At 36.6% G+C, this 10,228-nt stretch overlaps 1 long non-coding RNA gene across 1 annotated transcript; it reads left to right on the top strand.

The window, feature by feature from the left end:
• The first annotated feature begins 701 nt into the window (after positions 1-701).
• LOC118349611 lies at positions 702-1,292 on the top strand. The gene is made up of 2 exons (XR_004802629.1): positions 702-919; positions 1,028-1,292. It is a non-coding gene; the product is annotated as an uncharacterized LOC118349611 (long non-coding RNA).
• Positions 1,293-10,228: the final 8,936 nt, after the last annotated feature.

Genomic DNA, 10,228 nt, shown 5'->3' with positions numbered 1-10,228 from the left:
GTACGAGATGCGATCTCAATTCGAGATGATTTTCTGGCCATGTGTATTTGTTTGGCAGGTGAAGTAAAATTTATTTCATGTCATAACATGAAATTAAAGAAGATGAAAGTTGAAGCCAAGTTGATGAAATACAGAGGCCAATTGCTGAGAGAGAAAAATATAGAAGCCAATAATATGAATGCACATAGCATTATTTTGTTTCATATACCATGTTTATTTCATTAAATGCAACACTGAAACTATTTATTTCGTATTCCCATAATATATATTTTTTGTTTTGGGCCTACTTTGTTTTTATATAAGAGATGAGATGAATTAATATTAAAATTAAAAAATTGAATAAAAAATTGTTAGAATATATTTTCTTAATATTATTTTTATTTTAGAATTTGAAATATTGAATTATTTATTTTATGTTTTGTGAAATTTTAAAAAAATTATAATAATTATATGAAATGAGTTGATAGGAGTTATGAAAATAAACAAGGTCTTAATAGTAAGTCGGTGTGAAATGAATAAAATAATTATCTAATTCATTATTTAGAGAGCAAGAAAAAAAAAACAACTCAATGGGAAATAAAAGCAGAAAGGTGGATAGAATTCATAGCATCTTTTGATTCACCAGGAGCGTGAATGAATCAAGAAATGACGGTGGGTATAAACACCAATACCTATAAAACCGCTGAAGATCATGTGAGTTTAAGGCCCTCGATACTGTATTCCAGTGGGTAGCGTGTGTGTGTGTGAGAGAGAGAGAGCGAGAGCATACCTTTCTCAAATACCTCTATGCCTTACTTCATGCAATCCGATGATCAACTGCCGGTGTTATTCAAGAGTGTAAGCGCATGAGGTTCTTCGAAAAAAAGTAAGAGAAGAAGAAGCGGAGGATGCAGGAGGCCGCTAAGCGCAACAAAATGAGGTCTCTGCCTTTTTTGTCTCACCAACATTCACGTATGTAGAGTTGCTTCTGTTAGATCTCTCCCTTACAATAATTATTTATTACTCTTCTGTCTCGTTATATAACCAGGCGCCCCCAATTAAGAACTCCACCAGAGACCAAGCCGGAAGCCACAACAAACAAGAAGGAAGATGACGAGGATAATTGGAATCGGCCTGAAGAGGGAGACATCCCCTATTAACTGTATTCAACGTGCCTTCAATTTAGAAAACTCTTCACCTTTTGAGTGCAAGAAACTCTTGGTCCATGTAAATGGCATGAAGTGAATCCTGTTCTTTGACAGAATGCATTATATCCCTTTTGCATCGTTGTTTATGTATGAGATTTTCATTCTTGCACTTTATCATGTTAGGTACTTTTAACTATCACCTATATAGGAGTGCTACCAATGTCAGGAATAAGGAGGGAGACTTCCTTTGGAAAATAACATTTTCTTTTTCCTTTCTCAACTGAAAAATTGCTCAACTGATAATTAACAGTGTCTCCTAAATGTTGGTTTCTAAAGAGGGCTCTTGAATTAGCTTTTACAGTATAATGGAAAATACGCAAGAAAATCTCAAGTAAAGTCGATTGATATGGTATGAATCGCTCATCTGGGGAGGAGCCTTCTCTTCAGCCAGTCAATTTATTTTTTTATGATTTTTACATCAATACTAGTAAAAAGGTAAACATGGTATCGGTAAAAAAAAAGTTATCCTATTAAAAAAATCTAACTGTAACTTTTTTTTTTTTACACACTCAACACATCATTTATGATTGATGTTTTGATTTGTTATCCGAACTAGTAGAGGGCAATGTGCCCAGATGATAAAAATAGTAAGAAATAAATAGAAAGGTGAGAAATGAAATTTAAAGAAAAATTGAATAAAACTTAATAAAAAGTAAAAAAATAAAGTAAAGAAATAAAGATAAATAGTAAGAAATACTAACGTGTATTGTGAGATGTCGCACATGTGGGATCCACCCAACACAAAACTAAAATCCTTTGTTGTCTTTTTCTGGCGAGGAAAGGTCAAAAGTCTAGCGGATTCGCTTCTCCTTTATTTCTTTCCTTTTCCACACCGACACCCATTATTCTCTCAGAACTCGCTCTTTCCTTATCATTCATCATCAAGAGTCTTCTTCCCATCTTCAAGAGTCTTCTTCCCTTTCTCTATCTTTTTCGTTTTCTCTCCTCTGTCTCCTACCCTCACCATCACACTATTAACATACAAGACAAGGCAGCAGCAAACTTACCTTGTGAAGAACCCAACGGCTACCTTCCATACACAGAACCAACGGCTACAAGCAAGATCACGTCCATGAATCATGGAACAACCAGCCCATCTCCATAATTTGTGCAACGGCTACCATCTTCCTTATTTTGTAATTACCTTCCATTTCCGTATATACCATAGGTCTCCAACAATACAAACCCTCATGTATTGATACAATATGACTAGTATATAAATAAAATAGACTCTCAAAGACTCTCACGTCAGTTGAGGTATTTTATCAAGCACCTTGTGTTCACTTTCTATATGGTACCAGAGCCCTTGTGAGAGAAGAGAGTCTTCCTCCCATGGCCACCATCGCCCTCAATGTCGGCAACTTTGTCACCTTGTGATTAAACACCACCAATTATCCTCTTTGGCGAGAACAAATCTTGGCCTTGGCTGAGAGCCAAGACCTTGTAGAGCATCTCACCGAGTCATCATCTCCTCCAGAATTTATCACTGCCAGTGAAACAACAAGCAAAACCGAACCCAATCCCGCTTTCCTTCAGTGGCGCAAATCGGATCGATTGCTCCGAGGATGGATTATCGGGACATTATCTGAGGAAGCCCTAGGCCTCGTTGTAGGCCTTGATTCTGCCCATCACGTTTGGGTGGCTCTCAAAGAGGCGTATGCTTATGATTCCCAAGAACGGGAATTCCACCTTACACAGCAGTTAACATACCTGCGCAAGGAACCATCGACGCCTCTTGGTGATCATCTTCGCACGTTCAAAGGTTTGTGTGATAGCCTTGCTTCAATCGGTCGGCCCGTGCAAGACAAAATGAAAGTTTTCTCATTGTTGAATAGCCTTGGAGCCAAGTACGAGCCCTTCACCACGGCGATGTTGAAACCTCCCATGCCCTCCTACGCCGAACTGATTCCTCTGCTCCAAGGGTATGAAATCCGCTCAACCCTTCATGATTCCATTAATAATTTTGCTTTCTATGGACAGAGACAATCGCATTCCACCAAAGATTTTCGTCGCCCACCTCAATCTAATCATCGCAACACCAATCGATCTCAGAATCGATCATTCTCTTCGAAAGGTCGAGGGTTTCAACCCTCTAACCAGTCGGTGAGGACCTCTGGTGATGGCACTCAAAACGTGCGTTTCGCACCAAATGGCAGTGGGCCTAACCCACGTGATTCTGATGCCCGGCCCATTAACAAAGGCCATGATTCTACCCGTATTGAAAGCTGTCAAATTTGTGGAAAAAGAGGCCATGTAGCTCTTAAATGTTGGAACCGGTTCAATCACTCCTATCAACCTGACGATATTCCTCAGGCCCTTGCTGTGATGACTCTTGAGAATTTTTCTCATGATGCTGAATGGACGGCTGACACTGGTGCATCTGCCCATATGACTGGCGACCCAGGTATACTCGAAAATTTACGTCGCTATTTTGGTAATGATGCTGTTATTATTGGAGATGGTAGTTCGCATGCTATTACTCATATTGGTGATACTTATCTTGATAATGGCACCACTAAAATTAAATTATGTGATGTTTTATTAGTACCTGCGTTGGCAAAAAATCTTTTATCTATTGGGCAACTTACCACTGATTATCCTTATAACTGCGAATTTTACGGTGTTGGTTTTGTTGTTAAGGAACGGGAGACCAACCGCGTCCTCTTGACCGGACGACGGAAGGGTAACCTCTATGTCGTTTCTCCTCCATACGAAGCTCACTTTTCCACATGATTCCGACGTGTCCCTGAAGATGTTTGGCACCAGCGCTTGGGACATCCTCAGGCATCTTCTTTACAAGTCTTAAAATCAAAAGGCCTTATTCAAGTTTCTAGCTCTAACAAAAATTATTCCTTTTGTGACAGTTGCCAATTAGGCAAACTTTGCAAACTTCCTTTTTTACCTTCTAGCAATATTACTCATAATGCGTTTGATAAAATTTTTTGTGATTTATGGGGTCCAGCTCCTGTAGTTTCCGTTGGTAAATTTAATTATTATGCATGCTTAGTTGATGCCTTTTCTAAATTTATGTGGCTTATTCCTTTACGCAAAAAATCTGATTTTTTCCCTGCTTTCTTACTTTTTGAAAAATATGTTGAGCGACAATTTTGCAAAAAAATTAAAATTTTCCAAACTGATGGGGGTGGTGAATTTGCTGATATTCAATTTACATCCCATTTACAAAACCAAGGTATTATTCACCAATATTCGTGTTCTCATACTCCTGAACAAAATGGTATGGTTGAACGACGTCACCGTACCATTCGTGAACTCGGGATGACCATGCTTTTTCACAGTAGCGTTCCAAAACGCTTCTGGATTGAAGCCTTTGCCACTGCCACTTTTCTGATTAACCGGCTACCTTCCACCAACATTGACTTACAATCACCCTTCTTTCTCCTTCATGGCACCTATCCTGACTATAGTTCCTTACGTGTGTTTGGCTCAAAATGCTTTCCCTACACTTGGGATACGAAAAAGAATAAATTTGATCCTAAAACCTTACCTTGTGTTTTTATGGGTTACAGTGATAAGCATCAAGGTTACAAATGCTATCACCCTCCCTCTGGTCGTACTTTCATTTCACGACATGTTGTGTTTAATAAGTCCACATTTCCGTTTAAACAGCCTGGTAACCTTCACCTACCGACTCGGTTCTGTCCACCTTTGATATGTGGATTACTCCTCCTACCACTCTCTCCAACTCCATCCTACCTGATGTTGGTCCTGAACCTCCCTCATCCACCATAGACGTGCATATTCCCCTTCCATCTCTATCTTCTTCTGACCCTTCTCCTGCACTTGCTCCACCCCTCATTAGTGCTTGTAGGCTACCTATATCTCCATCATCATCTTCTGATACTACCACCACTGTGCCCCTGCTACACACTAACCCTTCCACCATTTCTTCAATGACCCCTACTACCACTGTTGTCACACGATCCAAGTCTGGTATTCGTAAACCTAACCCCAAATATGTTCTCTTGCATGAAGTTGGTTCCATTCCAACTGAGCCCAAATCCATTCGCTCCGCTCTCAAACATCCTGGTTGGTTACAAGCTATGCATGATGAATTACAAGCCTTACATGTGAATAACACTTGGACTCTTGTCCCTCGGGATTCCACTATGTCTATTATAGGTTGTAAATGGATTTTCAAAAGCAAACTCAAAGCTGATGGCTCCTTGGATCGTTTAGTTGCCAAAAGTTTTCATCAAGAAGATGGCATAAATTACCATGAGACATTCTCCCCAGTTATCAAACCCAGTACTATCCGCATTGTCATTACCCTTGCTCTCATTAACCACTGGAGTATTCGCCAGTTGGACGTCAAAAATGCATTTCTTCACGGTGATCTTCAGGAATCTATTTACATGGAGCAACCTCCAGGTTTTATTCATCCAACTCATTCTTCTTATGTTTGCAAATTAAATAAAGCTCTTTATGGTCTCAAATAGGCTCCCCGAGCTTGGTTTGACAAATTTAGCAGTTTTTTATTAACTTATGGATTTCTTTGTAGCACTGCTGATTCTTCCTTATTTGTTTGTCACTCCCCGCGTGGTACTCTTATTTTACTCTTGTATGTTGATGATATTTTATTAACTGGCTCCTCTACTGAGTATCTTCTTGAATTTATTTCCACTCTTCATAGTCAATTTGCCATGAAAGACCTTGGTTCTCTTCACTATTTCCTTGGTATCCAAATCAGTCCAGTCACTGACGGCCTTATCCTCTCTCAAACCAAATATGCCATTGATATTCTAGAACGAGATCAAATGCATGACTGTAAACCTATGAACACTCCCATGATGCCAAAGACCAAAGGACTTACCTCTCAGACACCGTTCTCTGACCCTGCTCACTATCGTAGTATTGTTGGTGCACTCCAATACCTTACACTTACTCGACCTGACCTTTCTTATAGTGTTAACTTTGTTTCTCAATTTATGCATTCACCTACTGAAGCAAATTATAAAATGGTCAAGCGCATCCTTCGATATTTGAAAGGCACTGTAGACCTTGGTCTTCATTTTAGTTCCCATTCTACACTTGATCTATATGCCTTTTCTGATGCAGATTGGGCAGGTTGTCCTATTACCAGGCGCTCCACCACTGGCTACTGTGTCTTTCTTGGAAGCAACTGTATCTCATGGTCTGCAAAGAAACAACACACAGTCTCTCGATCCAGCTCCGAAGCTGAGTACCGAGCCATGGCCCATACAACTGCCGAGCTAACTTGGATATCATTCCTATTACGTGATCTGGGCATTCACCTCACCTCCACTCCGTTGCTACTCTGTGACAATATTAGTGCTTTCTACATGACTGTTAACCCTGTCTTTCACGCTCGGAGCAAACATATTGAAATTGATTATCACTATGTTCGTGAACGTGTCGCTCTTGGACTTCTTCATACACGACATGTCTCCGCATCTCATCAAATTGCTGATATTTTTACCAAGCCCCTTGGCCGATCTGCTCTTATTGATCTTCGGATCAAACTTGGCCTCGTCCCTCGGCACAGTTTGCGGGGGCATATTAACATACAAGACAAGGCAGCAGCAAACTTACCTTGTGAAGAACCCAACGGCTACCTTCCATACACAGAACCAACGGCTACAAGCAAGATCATGTCCATGAATCATGGAACAACCAGCCCATCTCCATAATTTGTGCAACGGCTACCATCTTCCTTATTTTGCAATTACCTTCCATTTCCGTATATACCATAGGTCTCCAACAATACAAACCCTCATGTATTGATACAATATGACTAGTATATAAATAAAATAGACTCTCAAAGACTCTCACGTCAGTTGAGGTATTTTATCAAGCACCTTGTGTTCACTTTCTATACACACTACAGACAGCCACATCACTTCTTCATCTCGCTCTCTCTCAGAAGCTTTTTATTCCATCTACATGTTTTTTTTTTGAACTTTTTTGTTGATCTGTCATTTTTTTAAAATCATTTTATTTTTATTATTTTTCTCTTTTGTTTGTATTTTCTTCCGAAGGTCTATTCTTCAAATCTCAAAAAATTGTGATTTTTATTTTTTTTTCCTGCATATTGGTTTTCTGTCCTCATATTATCAGTTTTTTTAGATCTACGCATGTATTAGAGCACTCCCAACGTGTTTTGTAAACCCTTGTTCTGTATAATTTGAAGAAAATTATTTAAAAGTGGCGTCCAACCGATACTTTGTTTTATCTATAATTTACAATTAGCTACAGTGTTACGGCTACATTTAGTGGTAACTGTTCACACTTGTAAATCAATTTTTAATGATATATCTCTCATCTATGAACTTTCACCTCTCTGATTTAGTTTATTTCATTTCAACCCCTTTTCACACCCCATCTGTTTATTTCTTGCACTTTCCTTCCTCGCAATATTTTTTTTAGATTTTCATTTTTCTTTCCTTGGACAGTATTATTTCCTTTCAATTACTGCAAGTCTAATATATTTTTTTTCAGATTTTAATTTCTTTTCCCTGGACAGTATTATTTCCCTTCCATTACAACAAGTCCAATATTTTCTTTCAATTATTCCAATTATTGTACGTTCTCTGTTCTTTAGAGAGTTTTATAGAGAGATAGGTATAATTATTTTTTATTTTTTAAATTAATTTATATTTTGTTTTAACTTATAAATTTGAATTAATTTAAAATATAACATAATTATATGACATTGTATATGAAAAGATATTGTAAATATCAAAAGATATGAGAATATTATTGATAGTTAGAGAAAATATTTCAAATGAATAAAAAAATTAAAAAATATAATATTTAAATGATATGAAGAAAAAATAGATACACTGATGAATAATATATTGTAAAAATTAGTATGTATAATAGAAAAATTGAGTTTTGGTAATATATTTTAAAGGATAAGATGAATGATCATTTGTGAGTACTCTTATATATTTAGATGTTTTTTTTTTTTTTTTATGTTGTTGCTGATTTGGAATTTTTATTTTATTTTATCTCAAAATGTTCTGTGTTATAATCCCAGCGTTCCAGAGTTTTCATCACCTCCATTCTGTTTATCTGCTTCTCCATCTCTATACTATTTGTTTCTCTATGTGTTTCTTGATTTATTTGTTTTTTTTTTTTCGAGTTATTACATATCCGAAGGTTTATTCTTTAGATCTGCAGAAGTTGTAATGTTACAAATATCCAACTTCATTTTTCAGATCTACATCTTTATTCATGTTATTCCACTTGCTGGGTTGTTATTTTTTTTTTGGTTGGATATACATGCTCTTCTACGGTTTTGTTTGTAACGGGATGAGGCATATTTTTTTTTTCTTTCGTCATTGGAGAAGTTGTGGAAGTCGTGAGTTTCGAAAGGAAGATCTGAACAAATTTCTTTTCAGATCTGAGTTTTTTGTTTCTTGTTGCTGTATATTGGGTTGTGTTTATTTTTTGTTTGGTCCGATATGCATCTTCTTTTATTTCATTCTTTCTTGGATGTTTTTTTTTCGAGTTGCAACAATTCTGAAAGCATACTTCTCAGATCTAAGAGAAATTTTTTTTTCCTATATTTTTTTTTCTATTTTGGATTATTGTTATGTTTTTTTGTTAAATATATACGTGGTGTAATAAATTCTTCTTATGTGTGCATGGCGTAGGAAATTCACACACGATGCACTTACAGAACAAAGAATAAGAAAGCATATCCAGGAATGCCGAGATTCAGGAGAATGATCAATTTGAATCACACCAAGATATTTCTGTGAAGAAAGTGACAATAGAAAAGAGCAGAGTCGAAGGAAAATATTAAATTCTCGAGTTTGTTTCAATCTGTCAGAGGAAGAGATAAGATCATAAATGTAAGAAGACGATAATAGTTAGGCGGCGAAGGGAAACGAGAAACAAAAGAGGTTGAATTTGGTTATAAAATCAGGGACACAATTGGAAACAAATTAGTAGAAGAGAAGGACGTTCAAAAATGTAAAAAGACTAAAACAATAGTCGGCAAAAGAAAAATAAAAGGAAACATAACGGAATTTTGGAATATAAGGGCAAAAATTAGAAATAAAAATATTAAACGAAAATATTGTTCATCCAACATTCACATTTAATTCTTCTGGAGACAATCGACTGGGGTAAGCCAGTAAGTGCTGACATGGCAAAAAAAAATTAAAACGCACCGTTTTGTCCAACTTCTTACTATTCACACAACTTCTACACACTACATTATTTTTAATTTTTTTATTAATTTTCTTTTATCAAATATTTAATATATGAATAATGAATAAAAGAATTGAATTAGTTTAAAAATAATAAACTTAAAAAAATTGTAAATAAAATTTTAAAATTTTAAAAAAATGTAGTGTGTAAAAATTGAGAGATTAGGTAGCATTGCTCTTTTAAAAAAAGTCTTTAACTTTTAAAAAAGCAAACTAGCCACGAGAACTCTTCTTAAAAAATCACATTATTAGTTCTCCAGTACTTCAAGAAGTTCTTGATTTTGAGAAATTTTCTTTCTTTCCATTTTCTTTTTAGGTGGTGTTTAGAACATTTGACATAAAAGTAAAGGATGCACAAAAAGATACAGAAAAAAATGAAGAATTAGAAGTCGGCTTCGAACGTCGAAAAAAGAAGTAGACGTGGGATGCAGAAGGATTTTAACAATCTTGTCTAACATGTCCACAATCTGAAACCCAACAAAGAACCCAAGCTTTAAAGGCTCAAATAATATTTTTTTCCTTATTGTACCTTAAAGAAAGAAAAAAAGAAGATTACAATTGCCTGTGAACTAAACTAGGAGGTGAAACTCAAACACAAAGAGGTGTTCATCATTCTCTGCCTGTAGAAGAATTGCAAAATACTGATTCTTGCAACCCATTTCTGAAACCCATTCAACTTTGTTGTTCCGTGACCCGTTTCTCAGCTGGGCTGCACTGCAATCCTCCACCACCCACCCCACCGTCATCAGATTTGTTGAATTTACCTCCACTTTTCCTCTGCATCGGCTTCTGAGCATTTATTTTCAAAGTCACACTTCCTCCTTTGAACTTGTGATTTCATTT

Source organism: Juglans regia, chromosome 10, assembly GCF_001411555.2.
Source record: "Juglans regia cultivar Chandler chromosome 10, Walnut 2.0, whole genome shotgun sequence".
In the NCBI taxonomy this organism is placed as follows: Eukaryota; Viridiplantae; Streptophyta; class Magnoliopsida; order Fagales; family Juglandaceae; genus Juglans; species Juglans regia.
Note: the sequence above shows the minus strand (reverse complement) of the source record. Positions and strands in the feature narration are given on the sequence as shown.